A 20,081-nucleotide genomic window follows, 5' to 3' on the forward strand; every position below is an offset into this window, starting at 1 on the left:
GACCTTCAAATCAACAATGAAACACAGAAATTGCATCGATATTGAATACAAAAGGCAAAATATCGACTTACTTACAAGCGGAGTAACTCTTCTAATAGTTCGTGCTTTTAGCCTTTCCTGGGATAGCAGTATTAGATTCCTATGCACCATTGCAGGTTTACTGTATCGCTGGGACCTTCGAATCAACGATGAAACACAGAAATTGCATCGATATTGAAGACAAAAGGCAAAATGTCGACTTATTTACAAGAGGAGAAACTCTTCTAATAGTTCGTGCTTTTAACCTTTCCTGGGACAGCAGTATTACATTCCGATGCACCATTGCAGGGTTACTGTATCCCTTGGACCTTCAAATCAACGATGAAACACAGAAATTGCATCGATATTGAATACAAAAGGCAAAATGTCTACTTATTTTATAAGAGAAGTAACTCTTCTAATAGTTCGTGCTTTGAGCCTTTCCTAGGACAGCAGTATTCGATTGCGATGCACCATTGCAGGTTTACTGTATCTTTTGGACCTTCAACTAAACGATGAAACACAGAAATTGCATCGATATTGAATACAAAAGGAGAATGTCGACTTATTTAGAAGAGGAGTAACTCTTCAAATAGTTCGCGCTTTGAGCCGTTCCTGGGACAGCAGTATTAGATTACGATGCACCATTGCAGGTTTACTGTATCCCTTGGACCTTCAAATCAACAATGAAACACAGAAATTGCATCGATATTGAATACAAAAGGCAAAATGTCGACTTATTTACAAGAGGAGTAACTCTTCTAATAGATCGTGCTTTTAGCCTTTCCTGGGACAGCAGTATTTGATTCCGATGCACCATTGCAGGTTTACTGTATCCCTTGGACCTTCAAATCAACCTTGAAACACATAAATTGCATCGATATTGAATACAAAATGCAAAATGTCGACTTATTTACAAGAGGAGTAACTCTTCTAATAGTTCGTGCTTTGAGCCTTTCCTGGGACAGCAGTATTAGATTCCGATGCACCATTGCAGGTTTACTGTTTCCCTTGGACCTTCAAATCAACGATGAAACACAGAAATTGCATCGATATTGAATAAAAAAGGCAAAATGTCGACTTATTTATAAGAGGAGTCACTCTTCTAATAGTTCGTGCTTTGAGCCTTTCCTGCGACAGCAGTCTTAGATTCCGATGCACCATTGCAGGTTTACTGTATCCCTTGGACCGTCGAATCAACGATGATACACAGAATTTGCGTCGATATTGAATACAAAAGGCAAATTGTCAACTTATTTACAAGAGGAGTAACTCTTCTAATAGTTAGTGTTTTAGCCTCTCCTGGGACAGCAGTATTAGATTCCGATGCACCATTCCAGGTTTACTGTATCCCTTGGACCTTCAAATCAACAATGAAACACAGAAATTGCATCGATATTGAATACAAAAGGCAAAATATCGACTTATTTACAAGCAGAGTAACTCTTCTAAAAGTTCGTGCTTTTGACCCTTTCCAGGGACAGCAGTATTAGATTCCGATGCACCATTGCAGGTTTACTGTATCCCTTGGACGATCAACTCAACGATGAAACACAGAAATTGCATCGAAATTAAATAAAAAAAAATGTCGACTTATTTACAAGAGGAGTAACTCTTCTAGTAGTTCGTGATTTTAGGCTTTCCTGGGACAGCAGTATTAGATTCCGATGAACCATTGCAGGTTTACTGTATCGCTGGGACCTTCGAATCAACGATGAAACACAGAAATTGAATCGATATTGAAGACAAAAGGCAAAATGTCGACTTATTTACAAGAGGAGTAACTCTTCTAATAGTTCGTGCTTTTAGCCTTTCCTGGGACAGCAGTATTACATTCCGATGCACCATTGCAGGTTTACTGTATCCCTTGGACCTTCAAATCAACGATGAAACACAGAAATTGCATCGATATTGAATACAAAAGGCAAAATGTCTACTTATTTTATAAGAGAAGTAACTCTGCTAATAGTTCGTGCTTTGAGCCTTTCCTAGGACAGCAGTATTCGATTGCGATGCACCATTGCAGGTTTACTGTATCTTTTGGACCTTCAACTAAACGATGAAACACAGAAATTGCATCGATATTGAATACAAAAGGAGAATGTCGACTTATTTAGAAGAGGAGTAACTCTTCAAATAGTTCGCGCTTTGAGCCGTTCCTGGGACAGCAGTATTAGATTACGATGCACCATTGCAGGTTTACTGTATCCCTTGGACATTCAAATCAACAATGAAACACAGAAATTGCATCGATATTGAATACAAAAGGCAAAATGTCGACTTATTTACAAGAGGAGTAACTCTTCTAATATTTAGTGCTTTTAGCCTTTCCTGGGACAGCAGTATTAGATTCCGATGCACCATTGCAGGTTTACTGTATCCCTTGGACCTTCAAATCAACCTTGAAACACAGAAATTGCATCGATATTGAATACAAAATGCAAAATGTCGACTTATTTACAAGAGGAGTAACTCTTCTAATAGTTCGTGCTTTGAGCCATTCCTGGGACAGCAGTATTAGATTCCGATGCACCATTGCAGGTTTACTGTTTCCCTTGCACCTTAAATCAACGATGAAACACAGAAATTGCATCGATATTGAATAAAAAAGGCAAAATATCGACTTATTTGCAAGCGTAGTAACTCTTCTAATAGTTCGTGATTTTAGCCTTTCCTGGGATAGAAGTATTAGATTCCGATGCACCATTGCAGGTTTACTGTATCCCTTGGACCTTCGAATCAACGATGAAACACAGAAATTGCATCGATACTGAATACAAAAGGCAAATTGTCGACTTATTTACAAGAGGAGTAACTCTTCTAATAGTTCGTGCTTTGACCCTTTCCAGGGACAGCAGTATTAGATTCCGATGCACCATTGCAGGTTTACTGTATCCCTTGGACCATCAACTCAACGATGAAACACAGAAATTGCATCGAAATTAAATTAAAAAAAATGTCGACTTATTTACAAGAGGAGTAACTCTTCTAGTAGTTCGTGATTTTAGGCTTTCCTGGGACAGCAGTATTAGATTCCGATGAACCATTGCAGGTTTACTGTATCGCTGGGACCTTCGAATCAACGATGAAACACAGAAATTGCATCGATATTGAAGACAAAAGGCAAAATGTCGACTTATTTACAAGAGGAGTAACTCTTCTAATAGTTCGTGCTTTTAGCCTTTCCTGGGACAGCAGTATTACATTCCGATGCACCATTGCAGGTTTACTGTATCCCTTGGACCTTCAAATCAACGATGAAACACAGAAATTGCATCGATATTGAATACAAAAGGCAAAATGTCTACTTATTTTATAAGAGAAGTAACTCTGCTAATAGTTCGTGCTTTGAGCCTTTCCTAGGACAGCAGTATTCGATTGCGATGCACCATTGCAGGTTTACTGTATCTTTTGGACCTTCAACTAAACGATGAAACACAGAAATTGCATCGATATTGAATACAAAAGGAGAATGTCGACTTATTTAGAAGAGGAGTAACTCTTCAAATAGTTCGCGCTTTGAGCCGTTCCTGGGACAGCAGTATTAGATTACGATGCACCATTGCAGGTTTACTGTATCCCTTGGACATTCAAATCAACAATGAAACACAGAAATTGCATCGATATTGAATACAAAAGGCAAAATGTCGACTTATTTACAAGAGGAGTAACTCTTCTAATATTTAGTGCTTTTAGCCTTTCCTGGGACAGCAGTATTAGATTCCGATGCACCATTGCAGGTTTACTGTATCCCTTGGACCTTCAAATCAACCTTGAAACACAGAAATTGCATCGATATTGAATACAAAATGCAAAATGTCGACTTATTTACAAGAGGAGTAACTCTTCTAATAGTTCGTGCTTTGAGCCATTCCTGGGACAGCAGTATTAGATTCCGATGCACCATTGCAGGTTTACTGTTTCCCTTGCACCTTCAAATCAACGATGAAACACAGAAATTGCATCGATATTGAATAAAAAAGGCAAAATATCGACTTATTTTCAAGCGTAGTAACTCTTCTAATAGTTCGTGATTTTAGCCTTTCCTGGGATAGAAGTATTAGATTCCGATGCACCATTGCAGGTTTACTGTATCCCTTGGACCTTCGAATCAACGATGAAACACAGAAATTGCATCGATACTGAATACAAAAGGCAAATTGTCGACTTATTTACAAGAGGAGTAACTCTTCTAATAGTTCGTGCTTTGACCCTTTCCAGGGACAGCAGTATTAGATTCCGATGCACCATTGCAGGTTTACTGTATCCCTTGGACCATCAACTCAACGATGAAACACAGAAATTGCATCGAAATTAAATAAAAAAAAATGTCGACTTATTTACAAGAGGAGTAACTCTTCTAGTAGTTCCTGATTTTAGGCTTTCCTGGGACAGCAGTATTAGATTCCGATGAACCATTGCAGGTTTACTGTATCCCTTGGACCTTCAAATCAACGATGAAACAAAGAAATTGCATCGATATTGAATACAAAAGGCAAAATGTCGACTTATTTACAAGAGGAGTAACTCTTCTAATAGTTCGTGCTTTTAGCCTTTCCTGGGACAGCAGTATTAGATTCCGATGCACCATTGCAGGTTTACTGTATCCCTTGGATCTTCAAATCAACGAAGAAACACAGAAAATGCATCGATATTGAATACAAAAGGCAAAATATCGACATATTTACAAGCGGAGTAACCCTTATAATAGTTCGTGTTTTAGCCTTTCCTGGGATAGCAGTATTAGATTCCGATGCACCATTGCAGGTTTACTGTTTCCCTGGGACCTTCGATTCAACGATGAAACACAGAAATTGCATCGATATTGAATACAAAAGGCAAAATGTCGACTTATTTACAAGAGGAGTAACTCTTCTAATAGTTCGTGCTTTTAGCCTTTCCTGGGACAGCAGTATTAGATTCCGATGCACCATTGCAGGTTTACTGTATCCCTTGGACCTTCAAATCAACGATGAAACACAGAAATTGCATCGATATTGAATACAAAAGGCAAAATGTCTACTTATTTTATAAGACAAGTAACTCTTCTAATAGTTCGTGCTTTGAGCCTTTCCTAGGACAGCAGTATTAGATTCCGATGCACCATTGTAGGTTTACTGTATCCCTTGGATCTTCAAATCAACGATGAAACACAGAAAATGCATCGATATTGAATACAAAAGGCAAAATATCGTCATATTTACAAGCGGAATAACTCTTCTAATATTTCGTGCTTTGACCCTTTCCTGGGACAGCAGTATTATATTCCGATGCACCATTGCAGGTTTACTGTATCCCTTGGACCGTCGAATCAACGATGAAACAGCGAAATTGCATCGATATTGAATACAAAAGGAAAATTGTCAACTTATTTACAAGAGGAGTAACTCTTCCAATAGTTCGTGTTTTAGCCTTTCCTGGGACTGCAGTATTAGATTCCGATGCACCATTGCAGGTTTACATTATCCCTTGGACCTTCAAATCAACGATGAAACACAGAAATTGCATCGATATTTAATACAAAAGGCAAATTGTCGACTTATTTACAAGAGGAGTAACTCTTCTAATTGTTCGTGCTTTTAGCCTTTCCTGGGACAGCAGTATTAGATTCCGATGCACCATTGCAGGTTTACTGTTTCGCTTGGACCTACAAATCAACGATGAAACACAGAAATTGCATCGATATTGAATAAAAAAGGCAAAATGTCGACTTATTTACAAGAGGAGTAACTCTTCAAATAGTTCGCGCTTTGAGCCTTTCCTGGGACAGCAGTATTAGATTACGATGCACCATTGCAAGTTTACTGTATCCCTTCGACCTTAAATCAACAATGGAACACAGAAATTGCATCGATATTGAATACAAAAGGCAAAAAGTCGACTTATTTACAAGAGGAGTAACTCTTCTAATATTTCGAGCTTTGACCCTTTCCTGGGACAGCTGTATTAGATTCCGATGCACCATTGCAGGTTTACTGTATCCCTTGGACCTTCAAATCAACGATGAAACACAGAAATTGCATCGATATTGAATACAAAATGCAAAATGTCGACTTATTTATAAGAGGAGTAACTCTTCTAATAGTTCGTGCTTTGAGCCTTTCCTGGGACAGCAGTATTAGATTCCGATGCACCATTGCAGGTTTACAGTTTCCCTTGGACCTTCAAATCACGATGAAACACAGAAATTGCATCGATATTGAATAAAAAAGGCAAAATGTCGACTTATTTATAAGAGGAGTAACTCTTCTAATAGGTCGTGCTTTGAGCCTTTCCTGGGACAGCAGTTTTAGTTTCCGATGCACCATTGCAGGTTTATTGTATCCCTTGGACCGTCGAATCAACGATGAAACAGCGAAATTGCATCGATATTGAATACAAAAGGCAAATTGTCAACTTATTTACAAGAGGAGTAACTCTTCTAATAGTTCGTGTTTTAGCCTTTCCTGGGACAGCAGTATTAGATTCCGATGCACCATTGCAGGTTTAGTGTATCCCTTGGACCTTCAAATCAACGATGAAACACAGAAATTGCATCGATATTTAATACAAAAGGCAAATTGTCGACTTATTTACAAGAGGAGTAACTCTTCTAATAGTTCGTGCTTTTAGCCATTCCTGGGAGAGCAGTATTAGATTCCGATGCACCATTGCAGGTTTACTGCTTCCCTTGGACCTTCAAATCAACGATGAAACAGAGAAATTGCATCGATATTGAATAAAAAAGGCAAAATGTCGACTTATTTACAAGAGGAGTAACTCTTCAAATAGTTCGCGCTTTGAGCCTTTCCTGGGACAGCAGTATTAGATTACGATGCACCATTGCAGGTTTACTGTATCCCTTGGACCATCAAATCAACAATGAAACACAGAAATTGCATCGATATTGAATACAAAAGGCAAAATGTTGACTTATTTACAAGAGGAGTAACTCTTCTAATAGTTCGTGCTTTTAGCCATTACTGGGACAGCAGTATTAGATTCCGATGCACCATTGCAGGTTTACTGTATCCCTTGGACATTCAAATCAACGATGGAACACAGAAATTGCATCGATATTGAATACAAAATGCAATATGTCGACTTATTTACAAGCGGAGTAACTCTTCTAATAGTTCGTGTTTTGAGCCTTTCCTGGGACAGCAGTTTTAGATTCCGATGCACCATTGCAGGTTTACTGTATCCATTGGACCTTCGAATTAACGATGAAACACATAAATTGCATCGATATTGAATACAAAAGGCAAATTGTCGACTTACTTACAAGAGGAGTAACTCTTCTAATATTTCGTGTTTTAGCCTTTCCTGGGACAGCAGTATTAGATTCCGATGCACAATTGCAGGTTTACTGTATCCCTAGGACCTTCAAATCAACGATGAAACACAGAGATTGCAGCGATATTTAATACAAAAGGCAAACTGTCGACTTATTTACAAGAGGAGTAACTCTTCTAATAGTTCGTGATTTTAGCCTTTCCTGGGACAGCAGTATTAGATTCCGACGCACATTGCAGTTTTACTGTATCCCTTGGATCTTCAAATCAACGATGAAACACAGAAAATGCATCGATATTGATTACAAAAGGCAAAATATCGACTTATTTGCAAGCGTAGTAACTCTTCTAATAGTTCGTGATTTTAGCCTTTCCTGGGATAGAAGTATTAGATTCCGATGCACCATTGCAGGTTTACTGTATCCCTTGGACCTTCGAATCAACGATGAAACACAGAAATTGCATCGATACTGAATACAAAAGGCAAATTGTAGACTTATTTACAAGAGGAGTAACTCTTCTAATAGTTCGTGCTTTTAGCCTTTCCTAGGATAGCAGTATGAGATTCCGATGCACCATTGCAGGTTTACTGTATCCCTGGGACCTTCGAGTCAACGATGAAACACAGAAATTGCATCGATATTGAATACAAAAGGCAAAATATCGACTTATTTACAAGCAGAGTAACCCATCTAAAAGTTCGTGCTTTGACCCTTTCCAGGGACAGCAGTATTAGATTCCGATGCACCATTGCAGGTTTACTGTATCCCTTGGACGATCAACTCAACGATGAAACACAGAAATTGCATCGAAATTAAATTTAAAAAAATGTCGACTTATTTACAAGAGGAGTAACTCTTCTAGTAGTTCGTGATTTTAGGCTTTCCTGGGACAGCAGTATTAGATTACGATGCACCATTGCAGGTTTACTGTATCCTTGGACCTTCAAATCAACAATGAAACACAGAAATTGCATCGATATTGAATACAAAAGGCAAAATATCGACTTACTTACAAGCGGAGTAACTCTTCTAATAGTTCGTGCTTTTAGCCTTTCCTGGGATAGCAGTATTAGATTCCTATGCACCATTGCAGGTTTACTGTATCGCTGGGACCTTCGAATCAACGATGAAACACAGAAATTGCATCGATATTGAAGACAAAAGGCAAAATGTCGACTTATTTACAAGAGGAGTAACTCTTCTAATAGTTCGTGCTTTTAGCCTTTCCTGGGACAGCAGTATTACATTCCGATGCACCATTGCAGGGTTACTGTATCCCTTGGACCTTCAAATCAACGATGAAACACAGAAATTGCATCGATATTGAATACAAAAGGCAAAATGTCTACTTATTTTATAAGAGAAGTAACTCTTCTAATAGTTCGTGCTTTGAGCCTTTCCTAGGACAGCAGTATTCGATTGCGATGCACCATTGCAGGTTTACTGTATCTTTTGGACCTTCAACTAAACGATGAAACACAGAAATTGCATCGATATTGAATACAAAAGGAGAATGTCGACTTATTTAGAAGAGGAGTAACTCTTCAAATAGTTCGCGCTTTGAGCCGTTCCTGGGACAGCAGTATTAGATTACGATGCACCATTGCAGGTTTACTGTATCCCTTGGACCTTCAAATCAACAATGAAACACAGAAATTGCATCGATATTGAATACAAAAGGCAAAATGTCAACTTATTTACAAGAGGAGTAACTCTTCTAATAGATCGTGCTTTTAGCCTTTCCTGGGACAGCAGTATTTGATTCCGATGCACCATTGCAGGTTTACTGTATCCCTTGGACCTTCAAATCAACCTTGCAACACAGAAATTGCATCGATATTGAATACAAAATGCAAAATGTCGACTTATTTACAAGAGGAGTAACTCTTCTAATAGTTCGTGCTTTGAGCCTTTCCTGGGACAGCAGTATTAGATTCCGATGCACCATTGCAGGTTTACTGTTTCCCTTGGACCTTCAAATCAACGATGAAACACAGAAATTGCATCGATATTGAATAAAAAAGGCAAAATGTCGACTTATTTATAAGAGGAGTCACTCTTCTAATAGTTCGTGCTTTGAGCCTTTCCTGCGACAGCAGTCTTAGATTCCGATGCACCATTGCAGGTTTACTGTATCCCTTGGACCGTCGAATCAACGATGATACACAGAATTTGCGTCGATATTGAATACAAAAGGCAAATTGTCAACTTATTTACAAGAGGAGTAACTCTTCTAATAGTTAGTGTTTTAGCCTTTCCTGGGACAGCAGTATTAGATTCCGATGCACCATTCCAGGTTTACTGTATCCCTTGGACCTTCAAATCAACGACGAAACAAAGAAATTGCATCGATATTTAATACAAAAAGCAAATTGTCGACTTATTTACAAGAGGAGTAACTCTTCTAATAGTTCGTGCTTTTAGCCTTTCCTGGGACAGCAGTATTAGATTCCGATGAACCATTGCAGGTTCACTGTTTCCCTTGGACCTTCAAATCAACGATGAAACACAGAAATTGCATCGATATTGAATTAAAAAGAGGCAAAATGTCGACTGATTTACAAGACGAGTAACTCTTCAAATTGTTCGCGTTTTGAGCCTTTCCTGGGACAGCAGTATTAGATTCCGATGCACCATTGCAGGTTTACTGTATCCCTTGGACCTTCAAATCAACAATGAAATACAGAAATTGCATCGATATTGAATACAAAAGGCAAAATGTCGACTTATTTACAAGAGGAGTAACTCTTCTAATAGTTTGTGCTTTAGCCTTTCCTGGGACAGCAGTATTAGATTCCGATGCACCATTGCAGGTTTACTGTATCCCTTGGACCTTCAAATCAACGATGAAACACAGAAATTGCATCGATATTGAATAAAAAAGGCATAATGTAGACTTATTTATAAGAGGAGTAACTCTTCTTATTGTTCCTGTTTGAGCCTTTCCTGGAACCGCAGTATTAGATTACGAAGCACCATTGCAGGTTTACTAGATCCCTTAGAAATTCAAATCAACGATGAAACACAGAAATTGCATCAATATTGAATACAAAATGCAAATTGTCGACTTATTTGCAACAGGAGTTACTCTTCTAATAGTTCGTGCTTTGAGCCTTTCCTGGAACAGCAGTATTAGATTCCGATGCACCATTGCAGGTTTATTGTATCCCTTGGACCGTCGAATCAACGATGAAACAGCGAAATTGCATCGATATTGAATACAAAAGGCAAATTGTCAACTTATTTACAAGTGGAGTAACTCTTCTAATAGTTCGTGTTTTAGCCTTTCCTGGGACAGCAGTATTAGCTTCCGATGCACCATTGCAGGTTTACTGTATCCCTTGGACCTTCAAATCAACGATGGAACACAGAAATTGCATCGATATTGAATACAAAATGCAAAATGTCGACTTATTTACAAGAGCAGTAACTCTTCTAATATTTCGAGCTTTGACCCTTTCCTGGGACAGCTGTATTAGTTTCCGATGCACCATTGCAGGTTTACTGTATCCCTTGGACCTTCAAATCAACGATGAAACACAGAAATTGCATCGATATTGAATACAAAATGCAAAATGTCGACTTATTTATAAGAGGAGTAACTCTTCTAATAGTTCGTGCTTTGAGCCTTTCCTGGGACAGCAGTATTAGATTCCGATGCACCATTGCAGGTTTACAGTTTCCCTTGGACCTTCAAATCACCATGAAACACAGAAATTGCATCGATATTGAATAAAAAAGGCAAACGTCGACTTATTTATAAGAGGAGTAACTCTTCTAATAGGTCGTGCTTTGAGCCTTTCCTGGGACAGCAGTTTTAGTTTCCGATGCACCATTGCAGGTTTATTGTATCCCTTGGACCGTCGAATCAACGATGAAACAGCGAAATTGCATCGATATTGAAAACAAAAGGCAAATTGTCAACTTATTTACAAGAGGAGTAACTCTTCTAATTGTTCGTGTTTTAGCCTTTCCTGGGACAGCAGTATTAGATTCCGATGCACCATTGCAGGTTTACTGTATCCCTTGGACCTTCAAATCAACGATGAAACACAGAAATTGCATCGATATTTAATACAAAAGGCAAATTGTCGACTTATTTACAAGAGGAGTAACTCTTCTAATAGTTCGTGCTTTTAGCCTTTCCTGGGACAGCAGTATTAGATTCCGATGCACCATTGCAGGTTTACTGTTTCCCTTGGACCTTCAAATCAACGATGAAACACAGAAATTGCATCGATATTGAATAAAAAAGGCAAAATGTCGACTTATTTACAAGAGGAGTAACTCTTCAAATAGTTCGCGCTTTGAGCCTTTCCTGGGACAGCAGTATTAGATTACGATGCACCATTGCAGGTTTACTGTATCCCTTGGACCATCAAATCAACAATGAAACACAGAAATTGCATCGATATTGAATACAAAAGGCAAAATGTTGACTTATTTACAAGAGGAGTAACTCTTCTAATAGTTCGTGCTTTGAGCCTTTCCTGGGACAGCAGTATTAGATTCCGATGCACCATTGCAGGTTTACTGTTTCCCTTGGACCTTCAAATCAACGATGAAACACAGAAATTGCATCGATATTGAATAAAAAAGGCAAAATGTCGACTTATTTATAAGAGGAGTCACTCTTCTAATAGTTCGTGCTTTGAGCCTTTCCTGCGACAGCAGTCTTAGATTCCGATGCACCATTGCAGGTTTACTGTATCCCTTGGACCGTCGAATCAACGATGATACACAGAATTTGCATCGATATTGAATACAAAAGGCAAATTGTCAACTTATTTACAAGAGGAGTAACTCTTCTAATAGTTAGTGTTTTAGCCTTTCCTGGGACAGCAGTATTAGATTCCGATGCACCATTCCAGGTTTACTGTATCCCTTGGACCTTCAAATCAACGATGAAACAAAGAAATTGCATCGATATTTAATACAAAAAGCAAATTGTCGACTTATTTACAAGAGGAGTAACTCTTCTAATAGTTCGTGCTTTTAGCCTTTCCTGGGACAGCAGTATTAGATTCCGATGAACCATTGCTGGTTCACTATTTCCCTTGGACCTTCAAATCAACGATGAAACACAGAAATTGCATCGATATTGAATTAAAAAGAGGCAAAATGTCGACTGATTTACAAGAGGAGTAACTCTTCAAATTGTTCGCGTTTTGAGCCTTTCCTGGGACAGCAGTATTAGTTTCCGATGCACCATTGCAGGTTTACTGTATCCCTTGGACCTTCAAATCAACAATGAAATACAGAAATTGCATCGATATTGAATACAAAAGGGAAAATGTCGACTTATTTACAAGAGGAGTAACTCTTCTAATAGTTCGTGCTTTAGCCTTTCCTGGGACAGCAGTATTAGATTCCGATGCACCATTGCAGGTTTACTGTATCCCTTGGACCTTCAAATCAACGATAAAACACAGAAATTGCATCGATATTGAATAAAAAAGGCATAATGTAGGCTTATTTATAAGAGGAGTACTCTTCTTATAGTTCCTGTTTGAGCCTTTCCTGGAACCGCAGTATTAGATTACGATGCACCATTGCAGGTTTACTAGATCCCTTAGAAATTCAAATCAACGATGAAACACAGAAATTGCATCAATATTGAATACAAAATGCAAATTGTCTACTTATTTGCAACAGGAGTAACTCTTCTAATAGTTCGTGCTTTGAGCCTTTCCTGGAACAGCAGTATTAGATTCCGATGCACCATTGCAGGTTTATTGTATCCCTTGGACCGTCGAATCAACGATGAAACAGCGAAATTGCATCGATATTGAATACAAAAGGCAAATTGTCAACTTATTTACAAGAGGAGTAACTCTTCTAATAGTTCGTGTTTTAGCCTTTCCTGGGACAGCAGTATTAGATTCCGATGCACCATTGCAGGTTTACTGTATCCCTTGGACCTTCAAATCAACGATGTAAACACAGAAATTGCATCGATATTTAATACAAAAGGCAAATTGTCGACTTATTTACAAGAGGAGTAACTCTTCTAATAGTTCGTGCTTTTAGCCTTTCCTGGGACAGCAGTATTAGATTCCGATGCACCATTGCAGGTTTACTGTTTCCCTTGGACCTTCAAATCAACGATGAAACACAGAAATTGCATCGATATTGAATAAAAAAGGCAAAATGTCGACTTATTTACAAGAGGAGTAACTCTTCAAATAGTTCGCGCTTTGAGCCTTTCCTGGGACAGCAGTATTAGATTACGATGCACCATTGCAGGTTTACTGTATCCCTTGGACCATCAAATCAACAATGAAACACAGAAATTGCATCGATATTGAATACAAAAGGCAAAATGTTGACTTATTTACAAGAGGAGTAACTCTTCTAATAGTTCGTGCTTTTAGCCATTACTGGGACAGCAGTATTAGATTCCGATGCACCATTGCAGGTTTACTGTATCCCTTGGACCTTCAAATCAACGATGGAACACAGAAATTGCATCGATATTGAATACAAAATGCAAAATGTCGACTTATTTACTAGAGGAGTAACTCTTCTAATATTTCGAGCTTTGACCCTTTCCTGGGACAGCTGTATTAGATTCCGATGCACCATTGCAGGTTTACTGTATCCCTTGGACCTTCAAATCAACGATGAAACACAGAAATTGCATCGATATTGAATACAAAATGCAAAATGTCGACTTATTTATAAGAGGAGTAACTCCTCTAATAGTTCGTGCTTTGAGCCTTTCCTGGGACAGCAGTATTGGATTCCGATGCACCATTGCAGGTTTACAGTTTCCCTTGGACCTTCAAATCACGATGAAACACAGAAATTGCATCGAAATTGAATAAAAAAGGCAAAATGTCGACTTATTTATAAGAGGAGTAACTCTTCTAATAGGTCGTGTTTTGAGCCTTTCCTGGGACAGCAGTTTTAGTTTCCGATGCACCATTGCAGGTTTATTGTATCCCTTGGACCGTCGAATCAACGATGAAACAGCGAAATTGCATCGATATTGAATACAAAAGGCAAATTGTCAACTTATTTACAAGAGGAGTAATTCTTCTAATAGTTCGTGTTTTAGCCTTTCCTGGGACAGCAGTATTAGATTCCGATGCACCATTGCAGGTTTACTGTATCCCTTGGACCTTCAAATCAACGGTGAAACACAGAAATTGCATCGATATTTAATACAAAAGGCAAATTGTCGACTTATTTACAAGAGGAGTAACTCTTCTAATAGTTCGTGCTTTTAGCCTTTCCTGGGACAGCAGTATTAGATTCCGATGCACCATTGCAGGTTTACTGTTTCCCTTGGACCTTCAAATCAACGATGAAACACAGAAATTGCATCGATATTGAATAAAAAAGGCAAAATGTCGACTTATTTACAAGAGGAGTAACTCTTCAAATAGTTCGCGCTTTTAGCCTTTCCTGGGACAGCAGTATTAGATTACGATGCACCATTGCAGGTTTACTGTATCCCTTGGACCATCAAATCAACAATGAAACACAGAAATTGCATCGATATTGAATACAAAAGGCAAAATGTTGACTTATTTACAAGAGGAGTATCTCTTCTAATAGTTCGTGCTTTTAGCCATTACTGGGACAGCAGTATTAGATTCCGATGCACCATTGCAGGTTTACTGTATCCCTTGGACCTTCAAATCAACGATGAAACACAGAAATTGCATCGATATTGAATACAAAAGGCAATATGTCGACTTATTTACAAGACGAGTAACTCTTCTAATAGTTCGTGATTTGAGCCTTTCCTGGGACAGCAGTATTAGATTCCGATGCACCATTGCAGGTTTACTGTATCCCATGGACCTTCAAGTCCACGATGAAACACAGAAATTGCATCGATATTGAAGACAAAAGGCAAAATGACGACTTATTTATAAGAGGAGTAACTCTTCTAATAGTTCGTGCTTTGAGCCTTTCCTAGGACAGCAATTTTAGATTCCGATAGATCATTGCAGGATTACTGCATCCGTTGGACCTTCAAATCATCGATGAAACACAGAAATTGCATCGATAATGAACACAAAAGTCAAAATGTCGGCTTATTTATAAGAGGAGTAACTCTTCTAATAGTTCTTGCTTTGAGCCTTCCCTGGGACAGCAATATTAGATTCCGATGCACCATTGCAGGTTTACTGTATCCCTTGGACCTTCAACTCAACGATGAAACACAGAAATCGCATCGATATTGAATACAAAATGCAATATGTCGACTTATTTACAAGCGGAGTAACTCTTCTAATAGTTCGTGTTTTGAGCCTTTCCTGGGACAGCAGTATTAGATTCCGATGCACCATTGCAGGTTTAATGTATCCCTTGGACCTTCAAATCAACGACGAAACACAGAAATTGCAGCGATGTTTAATACAAAAGGCAAATTGTCGACTTATTTACAAGAGGAGTAACTCTTCTAATAGTTCGTGATTTTAGCCTATCCTGGGACAGCAGTATTAGATTCCGACGCACATTGCAGGTTTACTGTATCCCTTGGATCTTCAAATCAACGATGAAACACAGAAAATGCATCGATATTGATTACAAAAGGCAAAATATCGACTTATTTGCAAGCGTAGTAACTCTTCTAATAGTTCGTGATTTTAGCCTTTCCTGGGATAGAAGTATTAGATTCCGATGCACCATTGCAGGTTTACTGTATCCCTTGGACCATCAACTCAACGATGAAACACAGAAATTGCATCGAAATTAAATAAAAAAAAATGTCGACTTATTTACAAGAGGAGTAACTCTTCTAGTAGTTCGTGATTTTAGGCTTTCCTGGGACAGCAGTATTAGATTCCGATGAACCATTGCAGGTTTACTGTATCCCTTGGACCTTCAAATCAACGATGAAACACAGAAATTGCATCGATATTGAATACAAAAGGCAAAATGTCAACTTATTTATAAGAGGAGTAACTCTTCTAATAGTTCGTGTTTTGAGCCTTTCCTGGGACAGCAGTATTAGATTACGATGCACCATTGCAGGTTTACTGTATCCCTTGGACTTTCAAATCAACAATGAAACACAGAAATTGCATCGATATTGAATACAAAAGGCTAAATATCGGCTTATTTACAAGAGGAGTAACCCTTCTAATAGTTCGTGCTTTTAGCCTTTCCTGGGACAGCATTATTACATTCCGATGCACCATTGCAGGTTTACTGTATCCCTTGGACCTTCAAATCAACGATGAAACACAGAAATTGCATCGATATTGAAAACAAAAGGCAAAATGTCTACTTATTTTATAAGAGAAGTCACTCTTCTAATAGTTCGTGCTTTGAGCCTTTCCTAGGACAGCAGTATTCGATTGCGATGCACCATTGCAGGTTTAGTGTATCTTTTGGACTTTCAACTAAACGATGAAACACAGAAATTGCATCGATATTGAATACAAAAGGAGAATGTCGACTTATTTAGAAGAGGAGTAACTCTTCAAATAGTTCGCGCTTTGAGCCGTTCCTGGGACAGCAGTATTAGATTACGATGCACCATTGCAGGTTTACTGTATCCCTTGGACCTTCAAATCAACGATGAAACACAGAAATTGCATCGATATTGAATACGAAAGCAAAATGTCGACTTATTTACAAGAGGAGTAACTCTTCTGATATTTCGTGCTTTTAGCCTTTCCTGGGACAGCAGTATTAGATTCCGATGCACCATTGCAGGTTTACTGTATCCCTTGGAACTTCAAATCCGCGATGAAACACAGATATTGCATCGATATTGACTACTAAAGTCAAAATGTCGACTTATTTATAAGAGTAGTAACTCTTCTAGTAGATAGTGCTTTGAGCCTTTCCTGGGACAGCAGTATTAGATTCCGATGCACCATTGCAGGTTTACAATATCCCTTGGACCTTCAAATCAATGATGAAACACCGAAATTGCATCAATACTGAATACAAAAGTCAAAATTTCGACTTATTTATAAGAGGAGTAACTCTTCTGATAGTTCGTGCTTTGAACCTTTCCTGGGACAGCAGTTTTAGATTCAGATGCACCATTGCAGGTTTAATGTATCCCTTGGACCTTCAAACCAACGATGAAACACAGAAATTGCATCGATATTGAATAAAAAAGGCAAAATGCAGACTTATTTATAAGAGGAGTAACTCTTCTTATAGTTCCTGTTTGAGCCTTTCCTGGAACCGCAGTATTAGATTACGATGCACCATTGCTGGTTTACTGTATCCCTTGGACCTTCAAATCCGCGATGAAACACAGAAATTGCATCGATATTGAATACAAAAGGCAAAATGTCGACTTATTTATAAGAGGAGTAACTCTTCTTATAGTTCGTGCTTTGAGCCTTTCCTCTGACAGCAGTATTACATTCCGATGCACCATTGCAGGTTTACTATATCCCTTAGACCTACAAATCAACGATGAAACACAGAAATTGCATCGATATTGAATACAAAAGGAAAATTGTCGACTTATTTGCAACAGGAGTAACTCTTCTAATAGTTCGTGCTTTGAGCCTTTCCTGGAACAGCAGTATTAGATTCCGATGCACCATTGCAGGTTTACTGTATCCCTTGGACCTTCAAATCAACGATGAAACACAGAAATTGCATCGATATTGAATACAAAATGCAAAATGTCGACTTATTTATAAGAGGAGTAACTCTTCTAATAGTTCGTGCTTTGAGCCGTTCCTGGGACAGCAGTATTAGATTCCGATGCACCATTGCATGTTTACAGTTTCCCTTGGACCTTCAAATCACGATGAAACACAGAAATTGCATCGATATTGAATAAAAAAGGCAAAATGTCGACTTATTTACAAGAGGAGTAACTCTTCTAATAGTTCGTGCTTTGAGCCTTTCCTGGGACAGCAGTTTTAGTTTCCGATGCACCGTTGTAGGTTTACTGTATCCCTTGGACCGTCGAATCAACGATGAAACAGCGAAATTGCATCGATATTGAATACAAAAGGCAAATTGTCAACTTATTTACAAGAGGAGTAACTCTTCTAATAGTTCGTGTTTTAGCCTTTCCTGGGACAGCAGTATTAGATTCCGATGCACCATTGCAGGTTTACTGTATCCCTTGGACCTTCAAATCAACGATGAAACACAGAAATTGCATCGATATTGAATACAAAAGGAGAATGTCGACTTATTTAGAAGAGGAGTAACTCTTCAAATGGTTCGCGCTTTGAGCCGTTCCTGGGACAGCAGTATTGGATTCCGATGCACCATTGCAGGTTTACTGTATCCCTTGGATCTTCAAATCAACGAAGAAACACAGAAAATGCATCGATATTGAATGCAAAAGGCAAAATATCGACATATTTACAAGCGGAGTAACTCTTATAATAGTTCGTGCTTTGAGCCTTTCCTGGAACAGCAGTATTAGATTCCGATGCACCATTGCAGGTTTACTGTATCCCTTGGACCTTCAAATCAACGATGAAACACAGAAATTGCATCGCTATTGAATACAAAAGGCAAAATGTCGACTTATTTACAAGAGGAGTAACTCTTCTAATATTTCGTGCTTTTAGCCTTTCCTGGGACAGCAGTATTAGATTCCGATGCACCATTGGAGGTTTACTGTATCCCTTGGACCTTCAAATCCGCGATGAAACACAGAAATTGCAACGATATTGAATACAAAAGGCAAAATGTAGACTTATTTATAAGAGGAGTAACTCTTCTTATAGTTCCTGTTGAGCCTTTCCTGGAACCGCAGTATTAGATTACGATGCACCATTGCAGGTTTACTATATCCCTAGGACCTTCAAATCAACGATGAAACACAGAAATTGCATCGATATTGAATACAAAAGGCAAAATGTCGACTTATTTACATGAGGAGTAACTCTTCTAATAGTTCGTGCTTTTAGCCTTTCCTGGGACAGCAGTGTTAGATTCCGATGCACCATTGCAGGTTTACTGTATCCCTTGGACCTTCGAATCAACGATGAAACACAGAAATTGCATCGATATTGAATACAAAATGCAAATTGTCGACTTATTTGCAACAGGAGTAACTCTTCTAATAGTTCGTGCTTTTAGCCTTTCCTGGGACAGCAGTATTAGATTCCGATGCACCATTGCAGGTTTACTGTATCCCTTGGACCTTCAAATCAACCTTGAAAAACAGAAATTGCATCGATATTGAATACAAAATGCAAAATGTCGACTTATTTACAAGAGGAGTAACTCTTCTAATAGTTCCTGTTTGAGCCTTTCCTGGAACCGCAGTATTAGATTACGATGCACCATTGCAGGTTTACTAGATCCCTTAGAAATTCAAATCAACGATGAAACACAGAAATTGCATCAATATTGAATACAAAATGCAAATTGTCGACTTATTTGCAACAGGAGTAACTCTTCTAATAGTTCGTGCTTTGAGCCTTTCCTGCGACAGCAGTCTTAGATTCCGATGCACCATTGCAGGTTTACTGTATCCCTTGGACCGTCGAATCAACGATGATACACAGAATTTGCATCGATATTGAATACAAAAGGCAAATTGTCAACTTATTTACAAGAGGAGTAACTCTTCTAATAGTTAGTGTATTAGCCTTTCCTGGGACAGCAGTATTAGATTCCGATGCACCATTCCAGGTTTACTGTATCCCTTGGACCTTCAAATCAACGATGAAACACAGAAATTGCATCGATATTTAATACAAAAGGCAAATTGTCGACTTATTTACAAGAGGAGTAACTCTTCTAATAGTTCGTGCTTTTAGCCTTTCCTGGGACAGCAGTATTAGATTCCGATGCACCATTGCAGGTTTACTGTTTCCCTTGGACC

The sequence above is a fragment of the Schistocerca cancellata genome, chromosome 2, assembly GCF_023864275.1.
Source record: "Schistocerca cancellata isolate TAMUIC-IGC-003103 chromosome 2, iqSchCanc2.1, whole genome shotgun sequence".
In the NCBI taxonomy this organism is placed as follows: Eukaryota; Metazoa; Arthropoda; class Insecta; order Orthoptera; family Acrididae; genus Schistocerca; species Schistocerca cancellata.